Source organism: Poecilia formosa, unplaced genomic scaffold (assembly GCF_000485575.1).
Source record: "Poecilia formosa unplaced genomic scaffold, Poecilia_formosa-5.1.2 Scaffold255, whole genome shotgun sequence".
NCBI classification, from domain to species: Eukaryota; Metazoa; Chordata; class Actinopteri; order Cyprinodontiformes; family Poeciliidae; genus Poecilia; species Poecilia formosa.
In genome coordinates this window covers 630,684-640,744 of record NW_006800194.1, presented here as the reverse complement: position 1 = coordinate 640,744, position 10,061 = coordinate 630,684, and the positions used below count along the sequence as shown (strand labels likewise).

The 10,061-nt window shown below is 40.0% G+C and overlaps 1 protein-coding gene across 1 annotated transcript in view; it reads left to right on the top strand.

Moving 5' to 3' along the window:
* Positions 1-704: 704 nt before the first annotated feature.
* Positions 705-10,061, top strand: part of ttll10 (tubulin tyrosine ligase-like family, member 10) — a 44,078-nt gene continuing 34,721 nt past the window's right edge. The window contains exon 1 of the mRNA XM_016680726.1: positions 705-841. The gene's annotated coding sequence lies outside the window, so the exon portion shown is untranslated. The remainder of the gene's footprint in view (positions 842-10,061) is intronic.

The following is a 10,061-nucleotide window of genomic DNA, read 5'->3' as shown; positions in this document are numbered from 1 at the left end:
TTTTGAAACATTTTATATATCTTTTACAGGAGTGCCAATAAATGTGGAGGGTTCTTTGTCTAGAATATTTATCAGAACTTTTGTTTACTTAAAACAGTAACGTGCTGTTGTTACTACAATTTAACAAGTATTGGCTTGTTTTTTTTATTCCTCTTCCTTAAATGAATGAATCAAAATGCTCAGAAGAAAAGGTTTCAGTTTGGCTCAGGTTACAAAGCGGCACCCAAGCAGATCTTCTGATTTCGATACCTCCCATGCCCCTCGCTCACTCTGACTAAAAAGCACCACAGATGAAAGCTAAAAATAGGGCCGAATGTTTGGAAGAAGATCCGGGAGTCTTGGAAGTGTGTGTGATAACCTAGGCAGTCTGCCCTCTGTGTGTCCGCCTGCCTCCCATTCACCGAGGGTAATTAGAAAATCTTCAAGGCAGGAGCTACTTGGCTTTGTGTATCTAAGTGTGTGTGTGTGTTGTGTGTGTGTGTGTGTGTGCGTGTGCGTGTGTGTGTGTGTGTGTGTGTGTGCAGTTTGTGCATGAGGAGGCAGAGGCCCAATACTGTACCAGGCAAAGGTTTCCACCAAATCGTTCTTGCATAACTCAGTGAGCGATAACACCGGTGCATTCCTCTCAACACATATCACAGCTGGCAGCATCTTTGCTTCACTTTTTCCCAGCTCTCTTTTCCAATGCGGTCCGTCTGAGCTGGAGAGCATAAGGGTCCCACTGAGGGGCCACGGGAATTAAGCTGCCACTTTGGAGGATTCCCTCTGTGCTGCTTTGTTTAGAGGAGATGAAGAGATCTGGGGGACCGTCCGGGCTGCAGGTTACCGCGTTCATCAGGAGGTAGGTCAGCGGGGGTTGCAGCTGCAGGTGTTCCTACTGAAAACCTTCCAGTCTGATTTGAAACAGTCTGTGGAGACGTTTCTCCCAGAGACTCTGTTTCTATTGAAACTTTCTTCTGTTTAAACTTTTAATGGCTGCTTCAGTTTTAAAAAGTAGAACATACTGCTGAATTTCATCATTTTATGCTTTTTCTTGGCAAAATTAAAGTGTTTTCATTCAAACTTTGCTTAATGCCAGGGTCTTGTCACGGCTGATCGTCCAGTAGACTCGGTTCAGTTGGGGACCAAACTGCCACGTTTGTTACATTTTCAGCTGATGTGGTTCACTTTCACACTCGACTTGTATGAAATGAGCCAAACTCTCTCACTCACCTGTGGTGGCGCTGCACCGAGAACCACTGAAAGAAATGACTTGAAAACTTCTGAAGAAGACCCTGAGCGCTTCCTTGATTCACAAAACGTAAACAAAAATGTGGTAGCATCCGATTTTTAGCAGTTATGATTTCTCTTTTCTCTTTGGCAAAAGACACCCCTGAGTCATTTCTCTTGCTAGTGCTAGTCCCCATTGTTTTGATTGTTTTTACCCAGAATGCCCTGCGCAATAGTCTGCTTTCAGTTTTTGGAACAGCTTCCGGTCCGCTTGGCGTTCACATATGCATTTGAATTACACCAGAGTTCGCTTCAACCAAACTGATGTCTAGGTTTTTGGACGGACCGCAGCTCGCTTTTGTGGTCCGCGTCAGAGTTTAATTACGCATTCACCCCTCCCCAGATGGACCAGACTGTCTAGACAAACGGACTAAAGTTCGATCAAAAGGGCTAAACAGTGTCATCCTGCACGATGAGATAATAGATTGTATAAACATGGATATGCAGGGTGCACAGGCCATAAAACACCACCATCAAGCAGTGTATATACACTCCTGCTTGCCAAAACACAACCCTTAGCTGCACTCCCAACACTTCCTCAGCCATCACCCGATGAGCAGCTGGTCTCCATGGCTGCTGGCCTCCCATAGGCTCTGGCGGGAGAGTATAACACCTCTCTGTTGGTTTCCGATTGGCTGAGAGCTCTGTATGAACCGCCGATCCCAGCGTCTGGAAAGTTGCAGTGTTTACAGAGTGGCGCCCTGATCCAAAGGGTGTGTTTAGAAGGTTGTAAAGCTCTGGCTGAGAGAGCCGAACGTGTTAATGTGTAGCTCTCCTCCTGTGGCGCGGCTGAGAGGCTGAGAGGCTGGGGTAATGTTTAGGCCTGTGGACTTTGCTACTTATTTCTTTTCTGATTCACACAAATGAGTCAAATGTGGCGATCATTTACCCACAGTGAGAGGCCAAGTGAACTCTTGAGGACAAACTCAGAGTTGTTCCAGGCTGAACTGGATGCAGGGTGAACAGAGGGGTGTGTGAAGTGTTTTAGAGTTTTCATCTTCACACTGACCTCCCTGGTTACACAAGCTCAATGCTCTATTTATGCTGCCTGTGTAGCTCAAAGTGGATTTAATTTGTTTTTTTGCTTTTTCACACTTTTTCATAACAGTGTTTTTTTGTAAAATGGAACTGTCCAAAAGTACTTAGTCAGGTATACTTACTGTATAATGTTTTAAAGTGGTAATAATCAATCAGTTATGCAGTATTAGTTTTATTCATTTTGGTAAGCATTGATATAAATGGTCATAAATATCATGACTATTTATACAAGATACTTGTATTCAAAAGATTACAAGTATCTTTTGAAAATAATGATTAAGCAGATATTAAACATACATCTCATTAAGCACACATTTCCTTTACTCTTTTTTTATTGGTCTGATGTAATATTCCAATTTTAAATGTCTTGTTTTCTTTTAATGTAAATCAAGTGGAAGAAACTCATAGCTAACAGAATTAAAAGCTTTCAAATATTCATCTGTGTTTAATTAATGTGCATAATGTGTTCCACTGAAATAAGTGGCCGTTTCAATGATATCCTAATGTGTTGAATGGGTCTGTAGATCTGTAAAATATGCAACGAGTTTTAAATGATCAACTGGAAAGTTTAAATTTATGGTGAAAAGCCCCAGCCAATGGAGCCAGTTTGTTTGAAAAGCAAAACAAAAAGACTATTTTGCTTTCAATGATTATTATAAAAGCAACACAAACCAAGTAGTTGAGAATGCGGGTAACCAATATGCGCTAATCAGTTCAGCTATCAGATCGCTGTAGCTGCTCTCTGGGTCCTGGATCTTCTCTGGCTTCTGGTTCGTCTCATTTCTGGTATTTGCTGTTTTTTTTTTTTTTCACACCTCTCTAGTTGCAAACACTTCCACACTTCAACTGGAACTTCTACCTCCATGTCTGTGCACACATCCAGGAACACGCAGACCTGCGTCAGGGATTAAGGCCTCCGTATGTTCTGATCTCTCTCAGCACCCTAATATTCATCCTCTTGAACATTTCCCCGCTTTTTATTGATATTAAAATTCAATCATGGTCAAAAAATTTAGGGTGTTTGGACAAGAAATTTACAACAACAAAAAAAAATCCAAAGTAATATCAAAGTGATTTCTACAGAATAATGACAATTAAATAAAAACACTGAACCTCCAAGAATAATTTTTATAAGCATTTTTATGTTGTATGTTGCCTAATTTGGCAGCTATGAATGATTTGTGTATTAGTGTGTGATATTTTAAGTCATTTTTGTCATAAAAAAACATTTTATGATTTTTTTTTTCCCATTATGACAAAAATAAAAGTGCACAAACTAGTTTTACAATTTAATCAAATCTTTAAATGAACATGTGACTCTGCAGGTTTGTTGCTGATCGAGCTCTGATGAAAGTTTTCATTTTACATTCAGCTTTGCAGTTGTCATCACCATCTCACTCCAGCCGGACGCTGCTGTTTCTTCTTCACTTTTCAACCATGTTGTCACTTTTTGCCTACGAGCGTTTGGTTTAAATTTGGTTGCCCGTCTCTGTGAGGCTCTGTGCAGCAGGCTGCAGCCTTCATGACATGTCTGTGTTTGCATGTGTTTGGCTGCATGGTCGCCCATCAAAACAAAGCAGCAGCCCATGCATGGCGGGATTCAGCCATTCCTGATGGGAGTTGACAGAGAGGCGGCTCTCTGAACAACACATCACTACTGTGCAGCAAATTAAAGAGCCCTGACCAGGTGAAACCATCAGACCCACCAAACTGAGAGCGTAAGCTGTACAGATATGCTGGAAAATGAATGAATTAAAAATAAATAATGAATAGGAAATCTTATTTTAAAAATAATACATTTGAGATTTGAGTGTAGGGTTGGAGATGTTTGTTTAGTTTTGTTGGAGATTTGTTTAGTTTTTCTGCTCACAGTTTAGCATGTTATGAAGTATTCCTTCGTTTCTTCATATTTTGTCTCTCTTTTGACTATTTTGACTCTTTAAAACATCCACAATTCTTTTGGAGGATGAAGACTGTTTTGTCAGCATAAGGCAAAGTTTGTAAAGTGTAGTCATAGAAGAACTTATACTCTAACCAGAACTTCATGTCTTATGTCATGTTTCAACGGTTTGGCAAGTATGGAAAATATAACTTAATACTTAAGAGTTAATAAATTAAAAAGTTAGTAAAAGAGATCAATGCAGAATGAAGGACTGGCGCTGTGACGTTTTTTGAGAAGTTCAATGTCACAGGACAGCTTCCTGCTTCCTGAACCAACAATGCATGTACTCACTCACACACACACACACACACACACACACACACACATCTCTTCCCCCTGTTGCCTGTCAAACACACCTGCAGACCTGCTGGTCGGGTCAAGTTTCAGTCATTCACGGTCGAGACGTTGAAGTTTGTTTAGGAAATGAGAGTAAATGCTAACCTGCGGCTCACCATTTATTGTGTTCGTCTTCAAACAGCGAGCCGGCCGCTCCTTCTTCAGGCCCAATTTTTGGTATTGTTGTGCTTTTAAAGGGCTTGTGTGTGTTTGCTCTGAGGGCATTATGAGGTGCTATGTTAGCGTAGCATCTCCAAACACACCTGTCTGTTTCTTCCAAAAGGCCTGCTGTTTGATCCTGTGCGATTAGCCCCCTGTAATGTGTTTACTGAGACATTAGCATTAACAGCAGTGACAATTGTGTTGTATTTCATTCAGTCAAGCTCTAATTGAAATTAAGAAAGAAAGGAGTGCCCAGTGTGCTAGCCTTTTGTGTCTGTCAGATAGCGAATGTAGGGAGAGACAGACAGAGGCAGCACAGAAAGTTTGCCATATTTTGATTTACCAGATATATTTAGAGTTGCAGTATGTAGCTTTTATAATATGCTTTTTTATTCTTTACATATTTTTACATATTTGTTAAAACTATTACTATGTCATGACAAAAATATAGTTTGAAAGATCGAGCTCCTCTACTTACCTGCTGTCATGTGCATGAATGCACAGCTCTGACAGAAACAGCCAACCAGAGACAGGAAGAGCCTGATGTGACGAATGCTAAGGCTAGTTAGCATAGTCACCAATGACGGTGGGTAAATGGTTTTCCTGGTGAACAACAGTAAGTTGTTTCTCTGCTATTAGCACATTCAGCAGTGAGTACATGAGGTTGATTTATCGACTGAAAGGAGTTGGAGGAACAAGATCTTTTCACAGATGATCTGTCTCATACTATAATGTCTCGGCATGGTAACAGTTTGCATGAATATGTAAAAACAACATAATTTGTAAAAGTTACATACCTTTAGCTGAAAGGTGTCAAACCAGTTGAGCATTAAGAGCCAAATTGAATTTATCATCACTGTGAAGAGCCGCACAACAATTTCAAGATTAGCTTTACACCACATTGTTTGCTGGAACTGTTATTTTTCTCAGTCCTTAAGGCTTTTAGTGAAACAGTGTTTCATTTTTACAATTGTCTTTAGGTTTGGTTTGTACTCTGATATAGATGCTTGAATCAACTCCTTCACATGTGTGTCAGTGAAAACGGGACAATAATTAGACTTAGCTTGATAAAGCATAGCAAAAATACATCAACAGACACACAGAAAACTTTTGCGCTCCGTCTGCCAAACCGGTGGATGTGGAGGTGTCTCACACAGAAGCATGTAGGACAATTTACTCCTGTGGCCCAAATTGTATTTGAGGTGGTGACCTCTAACATATTTTACACTGTACTTTAAACATTATTGTGGTGTAACACCCCAAGATAATCACTGGCCCCCATTTAGCTCTCTTTAAAAGCTCCCTGGATTCCTGCTCAACAGTCTTACTGAGAACTACTGCAGACTTGTACAGCTAGGTTAACAGAAGTTCACAACCTGCGCTTCACGTTTGCAGCTTTTGTCAGTGCTGCCTTCAAGGAGTGTGGGAAATTTCAGTATCAAATAGCCGCACAGGATCCGTCACAGAGCCACATGCCAGAGATTCGCCACCCCTGCTGTAGCTTTAAGAATTTTTCAAAAATTAAGCTCGTTGAAGCCCAACACAAATCACTTATCATTTTCTTTCAGACCTATTAGGCCAGACTAATACGTTTACACTTACAGCCCTAATAAACCAGATTTAAACTTAAGACACTCTCTCTTACCCAATATACCCCAACATAGCCTTCCTCTGATTATGTACATTCCTCTGTACATTGAATCATAAGATACTCACTGGCATGTACATACATCTGTTTTCCAAAGGTACAGAGACAGTTTCAAATTTCAGTAATCATTTATTTCAGATTTGAACGGTTGTATGGCCAAACCAACTTTAGTATCTATTCCCAAATATGTTTTAAGCACCAAGAACATCGAGACTCTGTAACATAACACCAAGAAGAAATTAACCAAGCCATGAAGAGCAACAGCTTGATATACAAAAGCAGGCTGCTGTGCAGACTAAAGCACTCCGAGCAAGAAAAAAGTTGATGCATGTTGTGTCCTGCTCTACCATTGCATTTGGATAAGCAAATCCTCCATTGGGATTTGGGTTTTCTGGTCTCCCCTGGAGATAAAGAACCTCATAAAGAACCATCATTCAGATTCTGCTGTAACTATTAGCACCAGAATTGTTCATAAGATAAAGAAGTCAATAAAACGCTAAAGTAATACAGTAGCACACTGCTCCATACATTTATAATACTTATTGTGTAGAACAGTTCTGATTTCACTCCGAGCCTAAGGCAGTCTTTTGACTTGCCTGTTTTTTTGGGGGAAAAAACTAAATTCAAATATCAAATTTTTCATAAATCCAAATCTAAGTTTCTGAATTATTGAAAAGGTTTCTACAGTGGACCCCAAAAATCTAAAAACCTTGGTCCGTGTTCGACTGAAGTGGTGTTTGAACGTACATGCAAGAGCACCAGCCACCCCAAAAGCAGGAAACGGGCCATAGTGTGGGGCATTCTGGGTAAATAAAACAAAAGCAATTGTGCAAGCCTAACTCTAGCGAGAGAATGGCTTGTGGTCTCTTACACAAAAGAGAAATCCAACAATTGCTCAAATCTGACACTACCTCCTTTTTGCGCTCATGTCTTCTTTGGAGGTTTTTGTGTCATTTCCTTCGGTAGTTCTTGGTGCAGCGCCACCCACAGGCAAACAGGTTTTTCAAAGGGTTTGGGCCATTTGATGCAGTGCAGTGTGAAAGCGAACTGCACCAGCTGAAAACATTGTAACAAATGTTGCAATTCTGGTTCCCAATCAAACCAAGTCTACTGGATTATCAGCTGTGTAAACCCATTCGCCATGCTTGTCTCTGACTCTCTGAAAGCCTCGACTTGTAAACGTACACTGGATAATGATCAGCCTCTCCCACAGAGTGTGTCATGGGGTCAGTGTGCAGGGTAGCAGCAGGTTGTGCTCATGATGCAAGACATGTTTGTGATGTGGAGGTTCTTTGGGGAGTCACGGTTCAGGTGAAGTCACCGTCAGGAAGCGGCCCATTGGTACCAGTTACCAAGGAACACAGCCCCTCCCCACTCCAACATCTTCACATGCACTACTTCACTTCCTCTGCAGGTCAGGGCCATGACAAAAACACCATTACAGACCACAGCAGGCATGTTGGTGTGACTGGAAGTGGATAAAGACACTGGAAGGCATTAGTTAAGTCACATTACTGTCATGCTTGTAATGTGTTCTCTTAAGCTGCAAAGGCATTATGTCAGGTGTCTCAACAGATACAAGAGTAAACCTTGGCAATACAGAAATTGGATAGAAATAACATGAAAACATGCACAACAGAAAGCTTGTAACAGTATTTCTACCCCTTAGACTTTCTCTCTCACATAATACAAACTTCAATGTTTTTTGTAGTTGGAGCAGCACAAAGGAGTAGATGATTATAAAGTGGAAGGAAAAGATAAATGATTTTGAACATATTGAATAGAAAACCGAGAAGTAAAAGATTTGCATTCAGCCTTCCTGAGTCAACAATTTGCAGAATCACATCTGAAGCAGCAAGCTTTTAGGGGAGGGTCTCTTAACAGTTTTCTATTTCTTTAATTTTGTCTACTCTCTCTTTTTTTCTTTTTTTTTTTGGAAAAAAAAAAATAGCTCAGGCTCAGTCAAACTGGATTCAGACCGTCTCTGATCATCATTTTCAAGTCTTCATAATTGCATTTTACCCTGGACTTTAACTGGACCATTCTGTAAACATAACTTCATGAAAATAACCTTTTGTACAGAGTTGTCACCCTGCTGGAAGGTGAACCCTGACCTCAGTCAGGGTGAACCCTGACTGAGGTCAGGGTTCACCCTGACTGAGGGTGAACCCTAACAGTCCCTAAAAAGTCCCTTACAGGACTTTTAAAAGTCCCTAACAGGATTTTATCCAAGAAAGTAAACCCAGGTCATGATGCTGCCACCACTATGTTTCACTGTGGAGAGATGCTGACGTATTGTTTTTGTCTTTGGGAAATTTGACCCACTTGGCTTCAGAGGACCGGAAATTGTCCTTCCTCGAGCTTTGAGAAGACCTTAAATTGAAGGACTGAGTGTTTTCTTGGGAAGGAAAAACTTTTAGTTTACATTCCATCCTCTTGGTCCAGACATGTGGAGGAAGCAGGAACACAAATAATATAAAGATAAATAGATGTGAAAATGTTCTCTGTTTTTCAGTTGAATAGAACAGAATATCTATTGCATCGGAGATGAGAGGATCAAAGGTTTTTAAAATGATCTTCAGGAGTATGAATACTTGTCCTTCAGACAAAATACTGAAATCCAAGTGTATTACTAATGCAGATTTTGCTCCATGTTTCCGCATGATTTCATCACATAAAACTGTCGTAGAAGCATTTCATTACTTTGCTGCCTTTTGCTGTTAAATCACTGCTGGTAAAGAGAAGAAGGGATTCAATTAAGTGGGATTTATAGCCTGGGAAGATGCGCTGCTCTCTGTAATCCTCATCGTTGAAGCCAAAATATATATCTGAGCTGAGCAGAGAGGGAGTTAAGGAGAAGAGCGATATTCACCAATTGCACTCAAAAACTAAAAAGGGAGGACAAGAAGGCTTAGAAGGAAATGAATTCTTTATTATGTTTAATCTTCATGGGGGTCAAACGACGTGAGATGAGTGGCAGCAATAAAAGAAGGTTTGCTTACTGAGAGGACTTTAATAAATATAAGCTTCATTTACATTTATACAAACAAACTGAAGGACTGGTCACTTTCCTGTGACCTTTTAAGAAATTCTTTAATGTTTGGCTAATTTTTTACTCATTTTCTGTCTTTTAACTGACACTGACCAGCCAGCCAGTACCACACTACTGACCAGTAGTGTGGTACTGGCTTAAGAGTGAGTGAAGTAGTTAAAAAAACTGTCAGACATAAAAATAATATTCATAAAAGACTGACAATTTCTCAAAGAATTTTCAGTAATAGAAACATTTGTCAAAGACATTCATCATTGGTTGATCAGGTCAGGTTTACTGCAAATGAAACGTATGGGTGTGACAGGTTGATGAAAGCAAAGTCTGTCAATATAAATTTTACTGTTGGTTTTTTGATAAGCTGCTGTTATGTGCAAAGACATGACTAGTTCATCCCTTGAGGTTAGAATTGTTTCGCTCCTCTGAAAATGGCCACACATGTGACTGAAAAATAGTGAGAAAGAAGTCAAAGTCCAAAAAAACAAACAAACAAATAAATAAATAAAATAAAATAATAATAATAAAAAAAAAAACCTGAGAAAAACGTTCAGAAGAAAATCTGGTTGAATTAATGTGGTTTAGAAGGTTTTCTTCTGCTCACTCTGAGCTTGAGATTT